Genomic DNA, 19,388 nt, shown 5'->3' on the forward strand with positions numbered 1-19,388 from the left:
ATGTAGCTCCAGCTGCTTCTCTCTCGGTCTGTGCGCTCTGCGGGAGGAGGAGGAGGGGAATGAGGAGGTGGAGCAGGAGGAGGCGGTGGCGGCGGCAGACTGCGGTGTTGTTAGTTTGAACAAAATGGCTGCGAGAGCTGACTGAACGCCTGCCATGACCGTCCGCTCCGCCGTCTGGATCCAAACACGATGTATTTGCTCGAAGCCGTTTTTCACTCCGTGTCCACGGGAGCCAGCCCGTCGCTAGTGGCGCAGCTGGTGACCTAAACACCAACCTTTGTTTTGCACTTTAAAACAACTTGGCCGGCTGGCTGTCGGCTCGCTCTAATAATACGTGAGAACTCGTTGGCTTTTTTTTTTTTTTTTTGTACGTGCGTATGTTTTTTTCTCTTCTTTTGGACGGAAACAATTTGAATTCTTCGAAAACTCGGTCGACAAAGCCAGCCAGCTAACGCTAGCTAACATAATTTAGCTGCTCTTTTAAAACTCGTTTTTTGTTTTTTTTATTATTACGCTTTGTCTCCTTCCCCGCCCCCTTCTATTATATCGTGACGTTTTAACTATTTTCAGCGTGATTTCATTGCATTTTTTGAAGTGGCTCATAAAGCTAAAATCACCGTATTTGCTGTGTATATATCTGGCCGAACAGCCGTTGTTTACCTCGGTGTCTTTTCACCAAGCGGTCGGCTTATCTGTCGAGTGCGAATTTATTTTTAATGACTGAATTCCTGCTCCATCTCTTTACGGGTAACTTTAGAAAAGACATCGGGGATTGCTTTTCTACATCAGCTTCTGCCATGCACGGGCTCTTCGCTGAAAGCTGCCAAAGCTGTTCGTTAACACAAGGTAAATTTTATGGATTTCCCCCTGTCATAATGTGCCATTGCTGCCCGGTGTTTGAAAACCAAAATTAATCTGTGCAGATCTAATAATCGGCAAACAATGTTGAATAAATAACGCAATATTATATTTTTAAACTAATAATTTGCACGTTTTAAATTGCATTGAAGCGATTTATAAACACTATTTGTCATAGTGTTTGTATAGTTACCAGCATTTGATTCGGTGTGCATCGTAGTGATTAAAATAAGGATAAAAATAAACATCAGTCATGCAGAGATATGACAAATGAAAAATATACACAATGTATGACTTACTGTAAACTGACAATTATAACGTCACCTCGGAATAAATAAATAGTAAAACTGAATTCCCCTGAAAAACAGGAATATTTTGGTGTTTGGTGATTGCGCTTGTCTGACTGAGGATTTTCTTTTTGTCAGTGTAGAATTTCCATCTAAATTAGCTTCTCTGCCATTTTATGCCTTTTGAAATGTCAGATCCCAGAGTGCTGCATTTGTTTCCTTCAAGTGATCATAATGGGATTATTTTAAGGTTCTTGTAGAAGATTGTCTGGATCTCTTGTGTTGTAGTCATTGTAGAATGGCTGAGAATGTCTGGAACACTTCCAGTACAAGTGTGTGTAGTGTAATGGGGTATTTACTTTTTTATTGTTTGATTGCCAGAGACACATGTTCTTCAACACCATTGTTTTCAATATTCAAACAGATGTTGCCACCTTTAATTTATATATTAAGGAACAACTGCGGGACTACAACAATACTACTACTGCTCCTGCTGTTTTTTTTCCTCAGAGATTGAGGCACTGCTCCCCCCCTCATTGTTGCCATGTCACTTGACTTTAGTCTTTCCTGTGTCTCATGTATCTTGCAGAGTCTTGTGCATTCTGCTACACTTCCAAGTACATTATTAAACATAGCTCGCTATCCTGTCTCACTCCCTCCCGCCCCTGTCGCTTGTGAGAAAGCCTAGGCTGATTGAACTGTCTCCTTCCATTGCTTCCCTTTTTCCTGCATCATGTCCCCAGGTGCTGAAGTATAGCTTTTAATATATCCTCCACGTGGCTTAATTGAAGTAGATAATTTCCCATTCAATTTCAGGCTCTCCCTTCCCCACCAACATCCTTGTCACTGTCTTATCTCCATCATCGTACACCAATGGGGTGATGAAATAAAAAATGTGTGCCAGCAACACCAGAAAGATACATGTGCACATGCGGTTTTGTCAGAGATTCTTCAGTATATGTTTAAATATTTTTGTACTTTTAATGTATGTGAATATGGATTTTGGTGAAAAAATACTATTTTGTATGTTGCTTTACAGATGAATACATAATATTATAATGTCTGTGGTGTTTGTTGTCTGAGCTTGTGTCTCTTTTATGTTTAAACCTGTAGCAGTGGTAGTTGGTTAAGCCTTGCAGTTGTTAATCAGGTTGTGAGGTGGCTGCAGTGCGCTCTAGACCCACAGCTCAATGAGAAACAGACACAAGATCTGTTCTTATCAGAGGTCCTTCCGTACACATGACCATCCAAAAAGATGCGCAGTATTTATTGTGGGGTGGGTCCCTGTTGTGTGTTTGTAAAGCTGCTGAAAAGAAAATTAAGAAAGACCTGTTAGATTAGGAAGTCTGCTCAATAGTTTGCTTTTGTTTAAACCATACCCTTCATAGGCACAAATGCTTTTAGTACCATTGTTATCTGCAGGTTGCTCAGCTGGAGGGCACTAGGGCAAATCTGTGGTGTGTGCAAGCATTGATTGGGATACCGATGGGCTTATTCTGAAGGCATGTGAAGATGTCTGTAACACAGTTCTCTTTTTAATCCTTCTTGCAAATGTTTGCAGTTTAGGAACTATTATGATTGGCTGCTGTTAATATTTGGATTCTCAATAGAGGCATGAATCCTCCTAGTCTGGTATTCTGTGTCACTTTTGAGAATTGTGGAAATAGTTCCAGGTGGAATTCAAGTCTCCCATGTATCATTTGACAAACTATGGCTGATTTACATCTTACTTTTAAGAAAGTCCTTCTTGATTGTTTTCTGGCTTAATTTTTTTTTTTTAAGTACACTGTCAACCTGTAGAGGTAATGGGAGAAAGCAGAGATCTGCTATTGAGAGCTGTGCTTTTTTATGCCTCATTGCTTTAAATAGAAAGGAAAATGAATAAAACTGCTGCTAACTTTTTTTTTTTTTTTCACTGAATGTGCTTCATTGTGAAAGCATTTCAGCATCAACATACACAGACATTTTTCGGTGACCCGGTGATGCGATCGATGTGGAGCTTCATTAACGTTAGCAAGTTAACTGGGTTTAATGTTAGCTTGGTAATATTGTTGGTACACTTTGCTGCAAAGTTGTTTATTACATGTCTGAAATACATTCCATCACATAATATGTGATAGAGGAGCGGAACTGTTAAGTATTTGGGATACCATTGACCAGCAGGTCCATTGATTCAGAAAAAGAAATGCACACAAGGTAAGTGCAAAGATGCTGGTTTTTAGTTAGTCTAACCTTTAGCAGTTACTGAAACTAAAATCTGCATTTTCAATTGGGAAGCTATCCTGACCAGACAGGCAAAGAGCCAATGTGAATGAAGCCACTGTTTGTTGTTGTGCAGTGCAGTAAGACCCAGAATGAGATATGCTTTAGTTTGTTCTACAACCCTGACTCTATTAAATTTATTGCAACTTTCCCCGTTTGGCAGTGCATTGGCATAAAACCTGTAAGCCATTTTGGCTCTTGATCCCATCAGACTGTAGGTTGCTGCCATAGAGACATCTTTTTGATTAGAGTGAATCAAAGCCATGGCTAGAACTGATGAGGTAACTCCATCTGTAGTCTCTTATCACTGAAGGCACAGGATCATCTGTTTAAAAGGAAACCGAAGGCTTATCTGACTCTTGTACAGACAAAACATGAGCACTGGTGTAATCCTCAGGTTGCTGTCATTAGCCTCGATTCCACTACAGGTCCAAATGTAACTGCAGTAGACTTACTTGTCCTATATCACTGTAATCCCCTTGCGTAATTTTTGTTCTCCCTCTGCGAGACAGTTTTTGTTGGATGTTGTAAATGCCTCTTAGTTGTGCTTGTGTTGGAGATCTCGTTTCCTCATCATTGACCTTAGCCCTAGCCTGTCTGTAGTAGTTACTGAGCCTGTGATTATGAGGCTTTTCAAACAACTGGCACGGTCCAGATAGATAACGCACTTAACTTCTCTGCAGGGTGCTGCTCTATAGAGGGTGTTGACAGTGGAATCAGCTGCATTCAGTAAAAGGCTGCCTAAAACCGTTATACCTTCCCTTTGCTCCATGGATGGCTACTTTGAAATCTAGGGTGTAGGGTAAATGGCATTTGTGATTGGAGGGATGGTTGTATTAAATACTAAAATTTATAAACTGTATAGGGCTGCAACATCCACCATAAACAATCTCACTGTAACATTCAAGAATGACCCTGAGTTAATATATACCGATTTAAAAGCAAAAAAACACAGACCTGGGTGTATTTTGTACCACTAACATGTCTACAATTTATTTTATTGCTATTTTGAGAGTGTAAGGGCTTTTGTACTTCCAGTACAGAAGTTGTATTAATGCCCATGGAATAATTTCCTAAACTAACAATATATATATATATATATATATATATATATATATATATATATATATACCTAAAAACACAGGTAATAGAGTTCAGAGGCTTGGTTGCTAACAGCATTCAAACGTGACTGTAATAAAAAAAAAAGTGAAGTCCTTCTTTCATAGGAGCTGGAAATTCAAAATTCACCAGTGTAGCATTTGTAGTGTACAATAATGTTTTGTGTGCATTTTCTCTTTTGTGAAGTAGTGAGTCATTACATAATGTCTGTTCTCAGCCAATGGTTTTTGTTTTTATATCCCTGTTATTGTTTTTAAAAAGTTGATTTGTCTGTTGAATTATTTCGGGGTACTTAAGCCTCTAGAGTACAGGGTATAATTGGCCGTTTTTGACTACTTTTGGTTTTTTCCTTCATAATTACCTTTTAAAAAAAACTGTTTACTTTGCCTTGTTTGGTGTCATTTTTTTTTTCAGCACAACCTCACCTGTGTGACTTGACAGTTTCTTTTATTGTGACATACGGTATTAACACAATGAACCTAAATTCATACAAGAAAATAAAATCTGAATAGAATTTTTTCTTCTTTTTTTTAACTGTGAACACCACAAACATGTCTAACAAATCATTTTTGTAACTTATATTGCAAATATAAATTGTAAATTACTAAAAACATATGTATAAATGTAGCAAACAACAAAGTTATAAAAGACTATTTACACTAAAATGCAGGAAATGCTTCAGGTGTTTTTTGCACAACTGTAATGCAGTAAGATGCCATACAAATTGTTTGTGCCACTCACAAAAAAACAAGATCTCTCTAGGGCTGCAGCTATCGATTATTTTAGTAATCGAGTATTCTATTGATTATTCTGGCAATTAATTGAGTAATCGGATAAAAAGCACTTTTGCATTTTAAAACATTAACAGTCCAGGGCTCTCCCTAAGTAATGGTACAATGTCACTGCGTCATCACGGACATTGTCAAATATAGTGTATGCCTTTCTGTTTTCCTGGGTAATTATGTATTTTTTTCATGTCTTTACAAGTTTTGGATCTTTCCTGGTGTCAGGAGCTCAGCCAAAGTCGGGCCAAAGTCTTGACTTTTGCTGAAATGGCGATGGGTTGTGGCTTTCTGTTTTTTGTTTTCCCCAACTTGTAAAATTTAACCATTTTTATTAGGGATTTGAATCGTACAACAACTCGCAATTCAATTCGATTCCGATTCTTGGGGTGACTTTGATTCAAAGAGCTCTGAGAAATAGTTATATTACTTAAAAAATGTTTATGTTTAAGAAAATGCAGCTTTACAAGGTTAATCAAGTGATTATAAAGATGTAAGTTTATCTGCTTTGCTCGTTCAGAGTTGGCTGGCAGTTTAGTGAAGCACTGGTCAGTAGTCGTCAGATACCGCTGCTCAACTCCTTTTAGCACCGGGTCATGGCGTAGCATGTGGGCTTGCAGATTTGAAGTGTTTCCGAAGTACTTGACTTTCATTTTGCAGATTTTGCACAGTCCATAAGTCATGTCAAGCTCCTTACGCAGCAAATAATAAAATCCAAAATGCGCTCAAACATTTGCCTTCAGCAAAGATGGTGCTGGCTGAATTAGCTCTTCGTTCACTATGCTAAGCTGCAGCTCACGAATGTTTGAAGCATGTCGGACCCTCCCCTCACGGGGACGCTGTAGTACAGAAGCCGTTGCCTGACAAACAGTACACGCAGCGAGTAAGCAAGGAAATGTAAAAAAAAAAATGTTTAAAAATCGATTCTTGGACATTTTGGATCGATTCAGAATCGTAATAAATAAGAATCGCGATTCGGACGTGAATCGATTCCCCCCCCCCCGCACCCCTAATTTTTTATTTATTTATTTATTAAGGTGGTGGGCTGGGTCCCTGCATGAATTTCTTTTTAACACTCTCTGCGATCCAGCCAATGCATTTCATTTTCAGCTGGAGGTTGAACATGCAAGCCTCGCAGTCACTGGTTTTTTATTATTATTTTGAGTTCCCATGTTTGTGAAGCATTGTGTGTTGCCCAAAAAAGCGAAAATTAAAAAGCGAAGCACTCATTGCGAGTCTAAGCAAAACACAGAAGAAAGAGTGGACTTCTTCCAGCGACTGTGTGATGGCAGTGCTGAGCCGCTCACACCGGGCAGAGAGGCAGCAGCCGGCCGCCGCGCGTAGAGCGGCCAGCGGACGAAAGTTTTTTTTTTTTTTTTTTTTTTTAAAAACAAACACACTACTTTCCTTTAAATGCACAGTAAGCTGTTTCAGTTGATCAGCGTGGACCGTCTTTTTCCTAAAAGGCTTTATTTCCCTCTGTTTGTTGCGTTGGAAAGCTGTAGCTTTTGTGCTAATTTGATTAGCGCTTGGTCTAGTCTTCTTCTGTTTGTTTTTCTGGGGACATTACAGCGCCACACACAGGCCTGACATATGTACTACAATGTTAAACGAAGCTTCAAGGCACAGAATTTGCCTTGAACATTTTTTGTAATCGAATTATTCGAATTACTCAACTAATCGTTTCAGCCCTAGACCTCTCTGACTTGTGTTAGACATGTCACAGGCCTGACATTTGGTGACTTTTTTTTTCCCAGTAACAGGGCCACGTGGGGTTGGTGATCAACCTACATTGGGTCGATGGTTTTGATTGGTTTTACATTATGCGTTTTTCCACCAATGATAAAGGGGAAGAAATCCCCCGGCCACAGAACAGGAAAGACGAAGGTGTTCACACGCATGCTGAATGCAGTACCTCCACAACCAAATACGTGGGTTGATGATCATTTTTATTTGGTTTAGGATGTGCATTTTCCACCAAATGATAAAGGGAAAGTCATATTTTTTTCCCCTTGCAATTGCTCCAGGCAGAGAAGAGGAAAGGAGGAGAGAAGTCCCGTTAGCGCACTTGCTGGACAAAACAAAGCACGAAGAGCCGCTCCACACATTACCATAATATTTAGGAAAAATCCTGGTGACAATTATTAAATCATTATTCAAGTTCGACTGGGTCTATCAACAGAATTAAAACATTTGGTAAACTCAGAGTGTGGGGGATTTCATGGTACAACCGCTTAATTCAGTTATGGGACTTGGACGCGTCTCCGCGTCAAACGACTTCAGAGGGTTAAAATATAATGAATCATTTAAAAATGTACTTAAAAACTTGGTTATGATTTGGAATAGCAGCCTTGTGATTCTGCCTACATTCCTAATGCACTGTTCTGTTTCATTCTTCCTGACTGCTAGAGACCATATGTAATACTTGGATATGCGTTGCACAATTCCTTTACATCTTTTAGCCGAAGCACACAAGTGGTTTTATTGTTAGCTTTGGCTGCTATTTGTATTTCAACACCTATGCCGTTAGTTTTGGAATGTGTTAGCAGTAGTTACATTTTGTCCTCCAGAGTCTATATAGCTGGTGCTTGTCTCCACCGGGGGTTTTGCTATAGCTTTGGTTACAGAAAGTTGGGCTATTTCCAGGCAAGTAATGATCTTTATTCCTTGGTGGGCTGCTTTACTACCTACTTAGTGCCTGTGCTAATTGAGGGTTCATTGCTATAGTTTCTTTTCAGTTGACTACTCAATGTTGCTGAGGTGTTCACGCCTTCTTAGGACAACTGTGCAGACAGTTCACGAGCAGAGGGTATTTATCTGTCATTGAATACTGGCTTCATTCTTGTTAACAGTTACTACTGCTACAAATTTGCCAGACCAACAGCGGTATCGTTATTGATTTTATTGTATTTCCTGCTCTTTGTCTTATGTTTGGAAACTCCATCCCTTGGTATCTGAAAGTCAGGCTGTGGAGTGGTCAACTGGAGGTGACCATATGCAAAGGGAGGGGTAGATGATCCTTGAGGGACTCTGAGCACCAACAGTAAGGCGAAGAATGCTGGCGTGCCTGAGACGAGTTGAAAGTGCTCGACACAAATCGGCAAATTGTTGCCTGATCTTGTTCATGTGTGCACTATGCTCCAAGATCTGTTGGGCTGCATTTCCCAATATAATGATTTGCATACTCCATAATATTCTTGTTCAACATATGTCCATATGTTGACGTTGTGAAGATTCTCATTTTTTTTTACCACACCATTTATAAAAAAATACTTACACATAGGCTGCAGCTATCAGATATTTTTGAAATCAAGTATTTTATTAATGGAGTAATTGGATAAAAAGTACTTTGCATTTTTAAACATCAATTGTCCAGTGCTCTTCCTAAATAATGACAGTGTCGCTGCACCATCAAGCAGATTGTCAGTTTCAAGCCCCTTTCACATTGGCATATTCGTAGAGCCGCGTATTGCAGCGTTGTTTCATTTAAATACACCCAAAATGCGCACGTACTCAGCCTTTTTCTGTGTTCATAGATCTGCTTGCAGCTGCGTGTTCGCTTTTTAATGTGTGCACACAGTCGTGTGTAGCCCTTGCCGCTATACCAGTTCACTCCTGCTGGCTGTGTAGAACACACCACTACACTTGGAAAACAGTGGACTGTATCATGAGGGTTTTACAGTTTTATTACTGCCGTGTATGTAGCCAAAGCTGCTATTTTCTGCCTCTGTGGAAGTGCGCTCTGTTCTCTACTGCACAGTGTGGTTCACGTCATAAACAGTCATTTAACATTGTTATGATTATTTTGTCTTGGTGTATCATTTTCATTGTGTACAGATGCTGCCGAGTCTGGCTGTGGTAAAGGCTGCTGTGAATGAAGCGCTGTGACTTGTTTAAACCTTTAAAGCTCCGATCAGGTCCGCTGATTTGATCAGACCTGATCTATCTGGGCATCTGATGATCGCACTGACATAGAGCAACTAGGCTTTTATTTTAGAGTCACAGGTTTGATATGAGAGAGAGAGAGAGAGAGAATTTCTGAGTTGAGGTTTGATTCCCTGTTCTGAACACACAGGTGCTGTGGGCTGTGTGATCATGTTTTCCAGCTGATTCCTCTGGATTCACACACTCAGTTTTTGGTTGTGTACAGGAGTGCCGTGTTGCACAGACTTGCATGCAGTAACGCCGTGCAGACCTGCTTAAAACTGTGTCCAGCGCTCTACGCCGAAGAAAATTAAACATGTTTAATTTCTTCCATCCTACGTGCATAGCCCTCAACATACTGCTGCGTAGGGAGAAAAAAACTTGACGTAGAGCTGCTAAAAGTGGGTGGAGAGCTGCTCAACTCGGCGTAGACGATACGCCACAATGAGCAGCTCTATGAATACGCCAATGTGAAAGGGGCTTAAGGGTGTTCCCTTTCTGTTTTCCTGGGTAATTATTTCTTTTTTTTCCACATTGTTAGGAATTTTGGATCTTTACTGGATTGTAAGCGCAGGCCATCGGCATAATCCTCAGTCAGTCAGGATGTGTGTGAATGTGAACACAGCCTGTGAAAAACTGGGCTCTGGACCAAAACGTGTGTTTTTTAAAAATACACAAACACATTGCTTTGCTCTAAATGCACAGTAAGTCTATTTCAGATGATCAGTGGGGACCCTCTTTCTCTTAAAAGGCTTTATTTTACTCTGTCACCTTGGAAAGTTGTAGCTTCTGGCACTACATTGATTAGCACTTACACAAGTTATGCGCATGCTCTGTTGTCTTCTCAGTTTTTTCTCGGGGCATTACAACGCCACATACAGGCCTGGCATATATACTACAATATTAAACAAAGCTTCAGCGTAAAGAATTTGCTTCAGACTTTTTTTGTAATTGAATTATTCGAGTTACTTAATCGTTTCAGCCCTACTTGCCTGTCAAATGAATTTGCATTTGCTATATTTTTCTTCGATAGATGTGTGCAAGACGATGAAACATGGATCACAATTATGCAAAATTCACAGAATTTTCATTGGCGTCTTCATAGAATATCATCCCTTCTGCAATCCTTTGTTATTTTTGTTCTTCCCCATCTGGGATACATCGTGGTGCTTTTCTGATTTTAGTCAGATGATATATGTATCAATTTTAGAGAGAATGAAAGGGACTCCTGTGGCAGGATTAGGTGGTTATGTTCAACACCCTCTTCCTTGTCTGATTTATCTACCGAGGAGAGGTTAGGGACTTCAGGAGCACGTAAGGACTATCCTGGACTGGGATTGAATTAGGAGGATGGGGGAAGCAAAGCTGGAACTGAGCTGCTGCCTGTGAGTCTTGGCAGTGTTCCAGCAGAGTGTTCAGTGTGCTGATGTTTGGGGGAGGGTGTTCTTTCCTTCCCTCCTCACTCTGTTCATGTTGGATAATTGGGCACCGTAGTCTGATTTTGAGGGTGGGCGATAAAGGGGTTAAATGAAAGAGCATCTGATGCAAAAATTGTACTTCCGGGGACAGCCCCATTATCCTTATTCACATTAAATATCATTAAAACGTACTGACACAACCACTCCCATTTGTCTCGTCTTCCCTTTTCTACTGGGAACCGAAAATATCTGTACTTTTCGCAACTGCTTCGGTAATTTTAGCCGAAAACAAAACAGTACATTACTTTTCCATGTGAAATGATGCTGTGTTTGTGTTGCATACTTGGTTGTCCCCGGAAGTGGTCAAATCCCACCATGTCACGCAGGGGTTCAAATAAGACAGTGCTGCACCATTAGAGGGACATGGAGACTGTGAAGCAGCACATGAAAGTTGACAGATATGCAACTCAAAACCAACATTCAGCGAGTACCAAGAGCATCGTAGACCAGAAAGAGGACTAACAACAAAACAAACACAACAAGAACACGGGCAACAGTGAGGCCAGACACAGGCGCCATCTTTTAATTTAAAAAAAGAAGTGTCTTACAGAGGTAACAGAGGTCAGAGGCTTGACTGCTTAACAGTATTCAAATGTGACTACAATAAAAATAAAACTCATTATGCCACATCTGTGCCACATAGCAGTTCCAATACCAACTCTGAAAGTTGTGTAAATAACACTGTCATGAACTCTGTGGCTCCACACTGGACTGGAGCTCATGCTTGTAAGATCAGCTCATTTGTTTGCCGTCTGGACTGTTTTATGTCTGGTTTAGTGTAGTCAATGGAGTTTAAATGTTTGCTTTGAATGTCAAAGCACGTTGATTAAATTAACTTCTTCACATTCATCAGTAAACATTTTTCTTAAGAGTTGTTACCAAGTTAAATTTGTTACAAAATATTACTGTTAACAGGTGTATATAACTTTAACTACTAAGATGGGGATAGTCTTAGTTCCTGCTCAAGCGGGATTGCAAACCCCAGTCTGATCAGGGTCTTAAACTCTTAGCATTCAAAGCTTAGTACAATTAATTTTTGCCGCTTGTAATAGCATATGCAATGTGTATTGTCTATGTAATTACATTTGCTAGTCTTTTTGTGAGAAAATGCAAATAAAATTATTTTGGAATTTGTGACGCACTGATTGAGCAAGTCTGTGTGATCCTTTTAATGGAAATAATTTACTGTCTTTAAGATAGAAGTATTGCATGGTGTAAGAACAGTAGTTACATGGTCCGGACGATGGAAAATAGTGCACACAGGAATGTTTGTCTGTTGCACCACTAGTCCCAGCTTTATGGTGAAGTTGCACAGAGAATGAAGTGCATACAAGAAAACAGTTAATAGAAGCCTGCTTGTGTCTCTTTTGTGCCAACTGGCAAATTATCACTAATATTTCACATTTTACTTTTAAGAAAATCCTTGTTTCTTTTTGATTCCATTGTCATCTACTGAGCCAATTTTTTTTTTTTTTTCTCAAACCAAACCAGAATACATTCTGCCTCACTGTGTCTTTTACAACCCCTGGCAAAAATTATGGAATCACCGGCCTCGGAGGATGTTCGTTCAGTTGTTTAATTTTGTAGAAAAAAGCAGATCACAGACATGACACAAAACTAAAGTCATTTCAAATGGCAACTTTCTGGCGTTAAGAAACACTATAAGAAATCAGGAAAAAAAATTGTGGCAGTCAGTAACAGTTACTTTTTTAGACCAAGCAGAGGGGAAAAAAATATGGAATCACTCAATTCTGAGGAAAAAATTATGGAATCATGAAAAACAAAAGAACGCTCCAACACATCACTAGTATTTTGTTGCACCACCTCTGGCTTTTATAACAGCTTGCAGTCTCTGAGGCATGGACTTAATGAGTGACAAACAGTACTCTTCATCAATCTGGCTCCAACTTTCTCTGATTGCTGTTGCCAGATCAGCTTTGCAGGTTGGAGCCTTGTCATGGACCATTTTCTTCAACTTCCACCAAAGATTTTCAATTGGATTAAGATCCGGACTATTTGCAGACCATGACACTGACCCTATGTGTCTTTTTGCAAGGAATGTTTTCACAGTTTTTGCTCTATGGCAAGATGCATTATCATCTTGAAAAATGATTTCATCATCCCCAAACATCCTTTCAATTGATGGGATAAGAAAAGTGTCCAAAATATCAACGTAAACCTGTGCATTTATTGATGATGTAATGACAGCCATCTCCCTAGTGCCTTTACCTGACATGCAGCCCCATATCATCAATTACTGTGGAAACTTACATGTTCTCTTCAGGCAGTCATCTTTATAAATCTCATTGGAACAGTACCAAACAAAAGTTCCAGCATCGTCACCTTGCCCAATGCAGATTCGAGATTCATCACTGAATATGACTTTCATCCAGTCATCCACAGTCCACGATTGCTTTTCCTTAGCCCATTGTAACCTTGTTTTTTTCTGTTTAGGTGTTAATGATGGCTTTCGTTTAGCTTTTCTGTATGTAAATCCCATTTCCTTTAGGCGGTTTCTTACAGTTCGGTCACAGACGTTGACTCCAGTTTCCTCCCGTTTGTTCCTCATTTGTTTTGTTGTGCATTTTCGATTTTTGAGACATATTGCTTTAAGTTTTCTGTCTTGACGCTTTGATGTCTTCCTTGGTCTACCAGTATGTTTGCCTTTAACAACCTTCCCATGTTTGTATTTGGTCCAGAGTTTAGACACAGCTGACTGTGAAGAACCAACATCTTTTGCAACATTGCGTGATGATTTACCCTCTTTTAAGAGTTTGATAATCCTCTCCTTTGTTTCAATTGACATCTCTCGTGTTGGAGCCATGATTCATGTCAGTCCACTTGGTGCAACAGCTCTCCAAGGTGTGATCACTCCTTTTTAGATGCAGACTAACGAGCAGATCTGATTTGATGCAGGTGTTAGTTTTGGGGATGAAAATTTACAGGGTGATTACATAATTTATTCCTCAGAATTGAGTGATTCTATATTTTTTTTCCCACTGCTTGGTCTAAAAAAGTAACAGTTACTGACTGCCACAATTATTTTTCCTGATTTTTTTATAGTGTTTCTTAAAGCCAGAAAGTTGCCATTTGAAATGACTTTAGTTTTATGTCATGTCTGTGATCTGCTTTTTTTTCTACAAAATTAAACAACTGAATGAACATCCTCCGAGGCCGGTGATTCCATAATTTTTGCCAGGGGTTGTACATGTGTTCATGGTTCATAACTGATGAAGTACTGAGCTATTTGGCTTATTTGCCTTTGTGTGTGTTCAGTAGTGTGTATTTCATGTGAGATCCAGCTAATAATTTTGAAAGTTTGTTGGCATCATTGATTGATTGGTACAGTGTCGTACTATTTGAAAGTGCAGGAATGATTACTCTTTCAAACTAGCTACTTCTTACATATCAGATAACTGCAGAAAATACTGATTTCCATTGAAAAATGATCCAGGATTGCCTCTGCCATACCACATTAGTCTATCTTGACTAACAATAATATAAAAGTGATAAATTTAAATTTTTCTCCACAAATAATGAAACATAACATGTTCTGTGGTTTATTCAAATGTCCGATTTGGAGATGTTTAACCAGAGAGACACACTCTGGCTTGGCTATGAGTGTTTTTATTATGGTTGGCACCAGCAAGAAGAAATCTCTCGTGATAGGCCTCCGTGACCCTCAACTAGAATAAGTCTGTTTAGAAAATGGATGGATGGATTTAGTTTTCTTCCCTACTCTGCATTTTACAAGATGACAAAGGATTCAAATACATGAATGCAAAATTGTTTGGACACAAAAGAGGCAGTCAGTCCAAATAAGCAAAATAAAAAGTGCTTTTAAACCACACTGCATAATGTACTTTAATAATGAAAGCAAACAAGGAGAAGCTTGGGATTCTTCCACTAATTCCATTATTTTTACAATGTCACCTCTATTATTATCCTCCTGTATAATTGTCGTCATGTTCATTACTGTGCTCTGCACAGTAGTACAGTGCTACAGTTTTATTTTTTATTTTGCAGACTATTTTATTGAAAGTGGTGTGTCTGTCTTTAGTTAATTAGTAGTTAAACTAATAACACAGGTTTCACGCTTCAGGTGATCTGCATATGTTAATGTGCAGTCGGCTGACTGTGGTGAACAAAATAGTTGCTGTTTCCTTACACTCACCTTTTAAAAGATGCCAAAAAGCAAGTACCCTCTGTGCAAAACTAATGTCAGCAAGCACTTTGAGATATTCTCCTTTGGACCTTGTTGGGGGAAATAATTATACTCTGACTCGAGCTTCATTAAGGACATTCTACTTTCTTATCATTGAGAAAAGCACTTCATAGCAATCCATACCTTCAGGCATGATTCAGAGCACAGTCTGTAAGCCAGTGGATAGGGACATTACAAACATGACTAAAAAATACAGACTGTGCACAGCCATATTCACATGAACACCACGTACATTTCAGCACAGACAGATGCACATAATGATACACTACCTTTGATGGGGTTTTCCTGATACGTTACGCTTTGGCTGTACCGGCTTGCATGGAGCAGGCCTGCTCGGTCTTGTGCACTGTTTTCCTATTTAATGAGCTGCCACCTTGTTAAAGTTTCATATTGACTTGGCAGAGGAAGCAGCCAAGACACTGAGAGCTAATTTTCTTGAGGTGAATTTCAAAGCTGTTATTTATAGCGCAGGCCTGAATGTCAGCGTTCCCCACTGTCACCCATCAATCCACTGTGCCCCAGTCAGTGCCTCATCTGGAGATTGGTACAGTTAGTATTACTGTCACTGTTCAGTGAGCCTGGTAGCAAGTGTTCTTACATTTCTACCTGCTTAAACCATGGACAGAACTTAAACTGAGCACCCAGTGCAACTGCAGGATATACACACACAAAAACATTATTACTGCCTATCAAGTGTAGAAAAGGCTTGTTTTCCTCAAGTCATCCCACTTCAGTAAATGCAAATGCAGTACCACAGACATTATTGCATAGTATTTGAGGTCTGTTGTAGGTTCAGAGGGATTGTTCTCGAGGTAAGAGCCATCCACGATAATGTTCTCAGTAATAAGGCTCCGGAGAGCCCCTATTCCTGTAGCAACAGGAATAGGTGGCCTGATGAATGGAGTTGAGATGATTTTACCACATTCCATGATTTGACCATATAGTTTTTTTATGCTTGGTGAGAATGCTCGCTTTTCTTCTATCCTCTGTTTCCGTTCCCTGAGACTGCTGTTGTGTCTGCGGTTGGTCTGACAGGCTTTCAGAACACGTGAGGCTACACATGCTTTGCAGCTGTTTTCCTTTCAAGTTCTTCCTGTATATTTCTCTTCTTTTTTTTCTCTCTTTTTTTTTGTCTTGCTCAGCATGCATTGGTGCTGTTTTTGTTGTTGTGTATTCCACTTTTATTCTATTTTTTTTTCCTAATCCCTTGCTTGTTTTCCTTCTAAAACCCACGTTTTCTCTCTTCCTCTCAAGATGCAAACATTGAGGTGCATGGATATTTCAATACACCCCCACCCTACTAGTCTCCACCCATCCAGTCTCCTCCACCCCTCCTTGTCTGCTTGGCTCAATAGTGCTTCCTTCAGTCCCCCCACCCATCCAGTGCTACCATGTTTCAGTGAGGATCCCCCCGCCCCACACCTTCTGGTTCTTTAGCGGCTGTCGTTTTTAATTGGTGTTGCTTTGCTGCTGCTTTCATTGTCTGCCTGTTTTTTCCTCTCGTCCTCATCTCGCCTCTCCCTCTCCTCTCCTCTGCATCCTTGGCAGAATAAGACAGGCTGCCTCCTTTCTGCCTACATCAAGCAACCGGGTGTGTAACTGTGCATTTTTATATTACGCTGTGTTGTGTGTCTTCATGTTCTTCATTCCTACAGAGTGTGTTAATGTTGTTTTGCCTCCTATATCTTTATCCCCAGTAGTTCCAAGATGCAAACTATTTTATATAGAAAGACAGGATCCTGTCTAGATTCTGTCCCAGTCCCCAGAATTCCCACAACTGAAATTGTGTTTTGATATATAGGGACAAAGTTGGAATATGATTATGAAGTCAGTTTTTAAATAAGCACTAAAGGAGAAAGCTATCTATTTGGTGAAGAGTAAATTTCTACTCTTTATGGGCAGGGCCACATATGGACAGACAAACACATTCACCCATGCATGCGCACCTATGGTCAATTTAAAGTTTTTCCCAATCCACTTAACCTGCATGTCTCTGGATGGAAGAAAGCCAGGGGAAACCCAAGCAGACACAGGGAGAACATGCAAACTCCACACAGTAAGGGCAGTAAGTGATCCCACCACCTTCTTGTGAGGCATCAGTAGTTTGTTGTGGGGGGGGGAGGGGGGTGTTGGAGGTAGATTGGGTTGTTTGTTGTCTTGGGGGGGGGGGGGGGGGGGGTGTTTATGGGAGTTGGTCTATGGGTGAGTGCGTGTGTGTCCATGGGTGTTTGCAATACATGGACCCATGGTATCCATTTCAAAATGAGCAAATATTTGCACAAAAACAAAGTTTCAGTTTGAACATTAAATATCTTGTCTTTGTGGTGTATTCAATTGAATATACAGTGAGGAAAATAAGTATTTGAACACCCTGCGATTTTGTAAGTTCTCCCACTTAGAAATCATGGAGGGGTCTGAAATTTTCATCTTAGGTGCATGTCCACTGTGAGAGACATAATCTAAAAAAAAAAAAACGGAAATCACAATGTATGATTTTTTTTTTTTAATAATTTATTTGTATGTTACTGCTGCAAATAAGTATTTGAACACCTGTGAAAATCAATGTTAATGTTTAGTACAGTAGCCTTTATTTGCAATTACAGAGGTCAAATGTTTCCTGTAGTTTTTCACCAGGTTTGCACACACTGCAGCAGGGATTTTGGTCCATTCATCCATACAGATCTTCTCCAAATCTTTCAGGTTTGGAGTTTCAGCTCCCTCCAAAGATTTTCTATTGAGTTCAGGTCTGGAGACTGGCCAGGCCACTCCAGGACCTTGAAATGCTTCTTACGGAGCCCCTCCTTAGTTGCCCTGGCTGTGTGTTTGGGGTCATTGTCATGCTGGAAGACCCAGCAATGATCCATTTTCAATGCTCTTACTGAGGGAAGGAGGTTGTTTGCCAAAATCTCACAATACATGACCCCATCCATCCTCCCTTCAATACGATGCAGTCAACTTGTCCCCTTTACAGAAGAGCACTCCCAGAGTATGATGTTTCCACCCCCATGCTTCACGGTTGGGATGGTTTTCTTGGGGTTGTTCTCATCCTCTAAACATGGTAAGTGGAGTTGGTTCCAAAAAGCTCTATTCTGGTCTCATCTGACCACATGACCTTCTCCCATGCCTCCTCTGGATCATCCAGATGGTCACTGGTGAACTTCAAACGGGCCTGGACATGTGCTGGCTTGAGCAGGGGGACCTTGCTGCCCTGCATGATTTTAAACCATGACAGCATCATGTGTTACTAATGTAATCTTTGTGACTGTGGTCCCAGCTCTCTTCAGGTCACTGACCAGGTCCTCCTCTGTAGTTCTGAGCTTTCTCAGAATCATCCTTACCCCACAAAGTGAGATCTTGCATGGAATCCCAGACCGAGGGAGATTGACAGTCATCTTGTGTTTCTTACACTTTCTAATAAAAAATCATAACAGTTGTTCTACCAAGCTGCTTGCCTGTTGTCCTGTCGTCCATCCCGGCCTTGTGCAGGGCTACAGTTTTGTCCCTGGTGTCCTTAGACAGCTTTTTGGTCTTGGCTATGGTGGACAGGTTGGAGTATGATTGATTGAGTGTGTGAACAGGTGTCTTTTATACAGGTAACAAGTTCAAACAAGTGCAGTTAATACAGGTAAAGAGTGCAGAATAAGAGGGCTTCTTAAAGAAAAACTAACGGGTCTGTGAGAGCCAGAACTGTTGCTGGTTGGTAGGTGTTCAAATACTTATTTGCAGCAGTAACATACAATCTGTTGGTGTGGGACTTTGTTGCCCTATAGCGTCTCCCGGAGGGCAGAAGATAAAACAGGGAGTAGGCACGGTGTGTGGGGCCTCCTGTGATGGCTTTGGTTCTGCTAAGGCAGCAAGTTATAGCGATGTTTTCCAGGCTGGTCAGAGGACAGCTGATGAACTTTAGGGCAGTGTTTATGATCCTCTGCACTGCCTTTCTGTCTTCACCTGTGGAGCCTGCTTACCACACACCCAGGCAGTATGTCAGTACGCTCTCCACCGAGGAGCGATAGAAGACCAACAGCAGCTTTGTGTCTAGGTTGTACTTCCTGAGGATAGGCAGGAAGTGTAGCCGCTGCTGAGCCTTCTTAACCAGAGCCCTGATGTTTGAGTTCCAGGAGTAGTCTGCAGAGATGTGGTTGCCCAGAAACCTGAAGGTGGTGACAGCTTCCACCTGTTCTCCATTTATGGGAGTTGTTGTGGTCCCATCTGTTTTTCCTGAAGTCCATGATGAGTTCTTTCATCTTATGAACATTCACGATCATGTTTCTTAGTTTTGCATTTAAGTACATGTGTGTGTTTTGTGTATTTTCATGGTGGATGAGGCGTTGTCCCATTAACACTGAGTTAAGTAGTTACTCATTAATTTCTGTGCTACTATGTTATGGCAAGTGGTCTGACTCCTTCTAATATAAAAATAATAATATATAAATAAATATTAATGCTGAAACCT

The 19,388-nt window shown here is 40.4% G+C and overlaps 1 long non-coding RNA gene across 1 annotated transcript in view; it reads left to right on the top strand.

The window, feature by feature from the left end:
* Positions 1–19,388, top strand: part of LOC117526781 — a 38,489-nt gene that overhangs the window by 3,591 nt on the left and 15,510 nt on the right. Inside the window, exon 2 of the long non-coding RNA XR_004565348.1 lies at positions 608–846. This is a non-coding gene — a long non-coding RNA (uncharacterized LOC117526781). The remainder of the gene's footprint in view (positions 1–607; positions 847–19,388) is intronic.

The sequence above is a fragment of the Thalassophryne amazonica genome, chromosome 15 (genome assembly GCF_902500255.1).
Source record: "Thalassophryne amazonica chromosome 15, fThaAma1.1, whole genome shotgun sequence".
NCBI lineage: Eukaryota > Metazoa > Chordata > Actinopteri > Batrachoidiformes > Batrachoididae > Thalassophryne > Thalassophryne amazonica.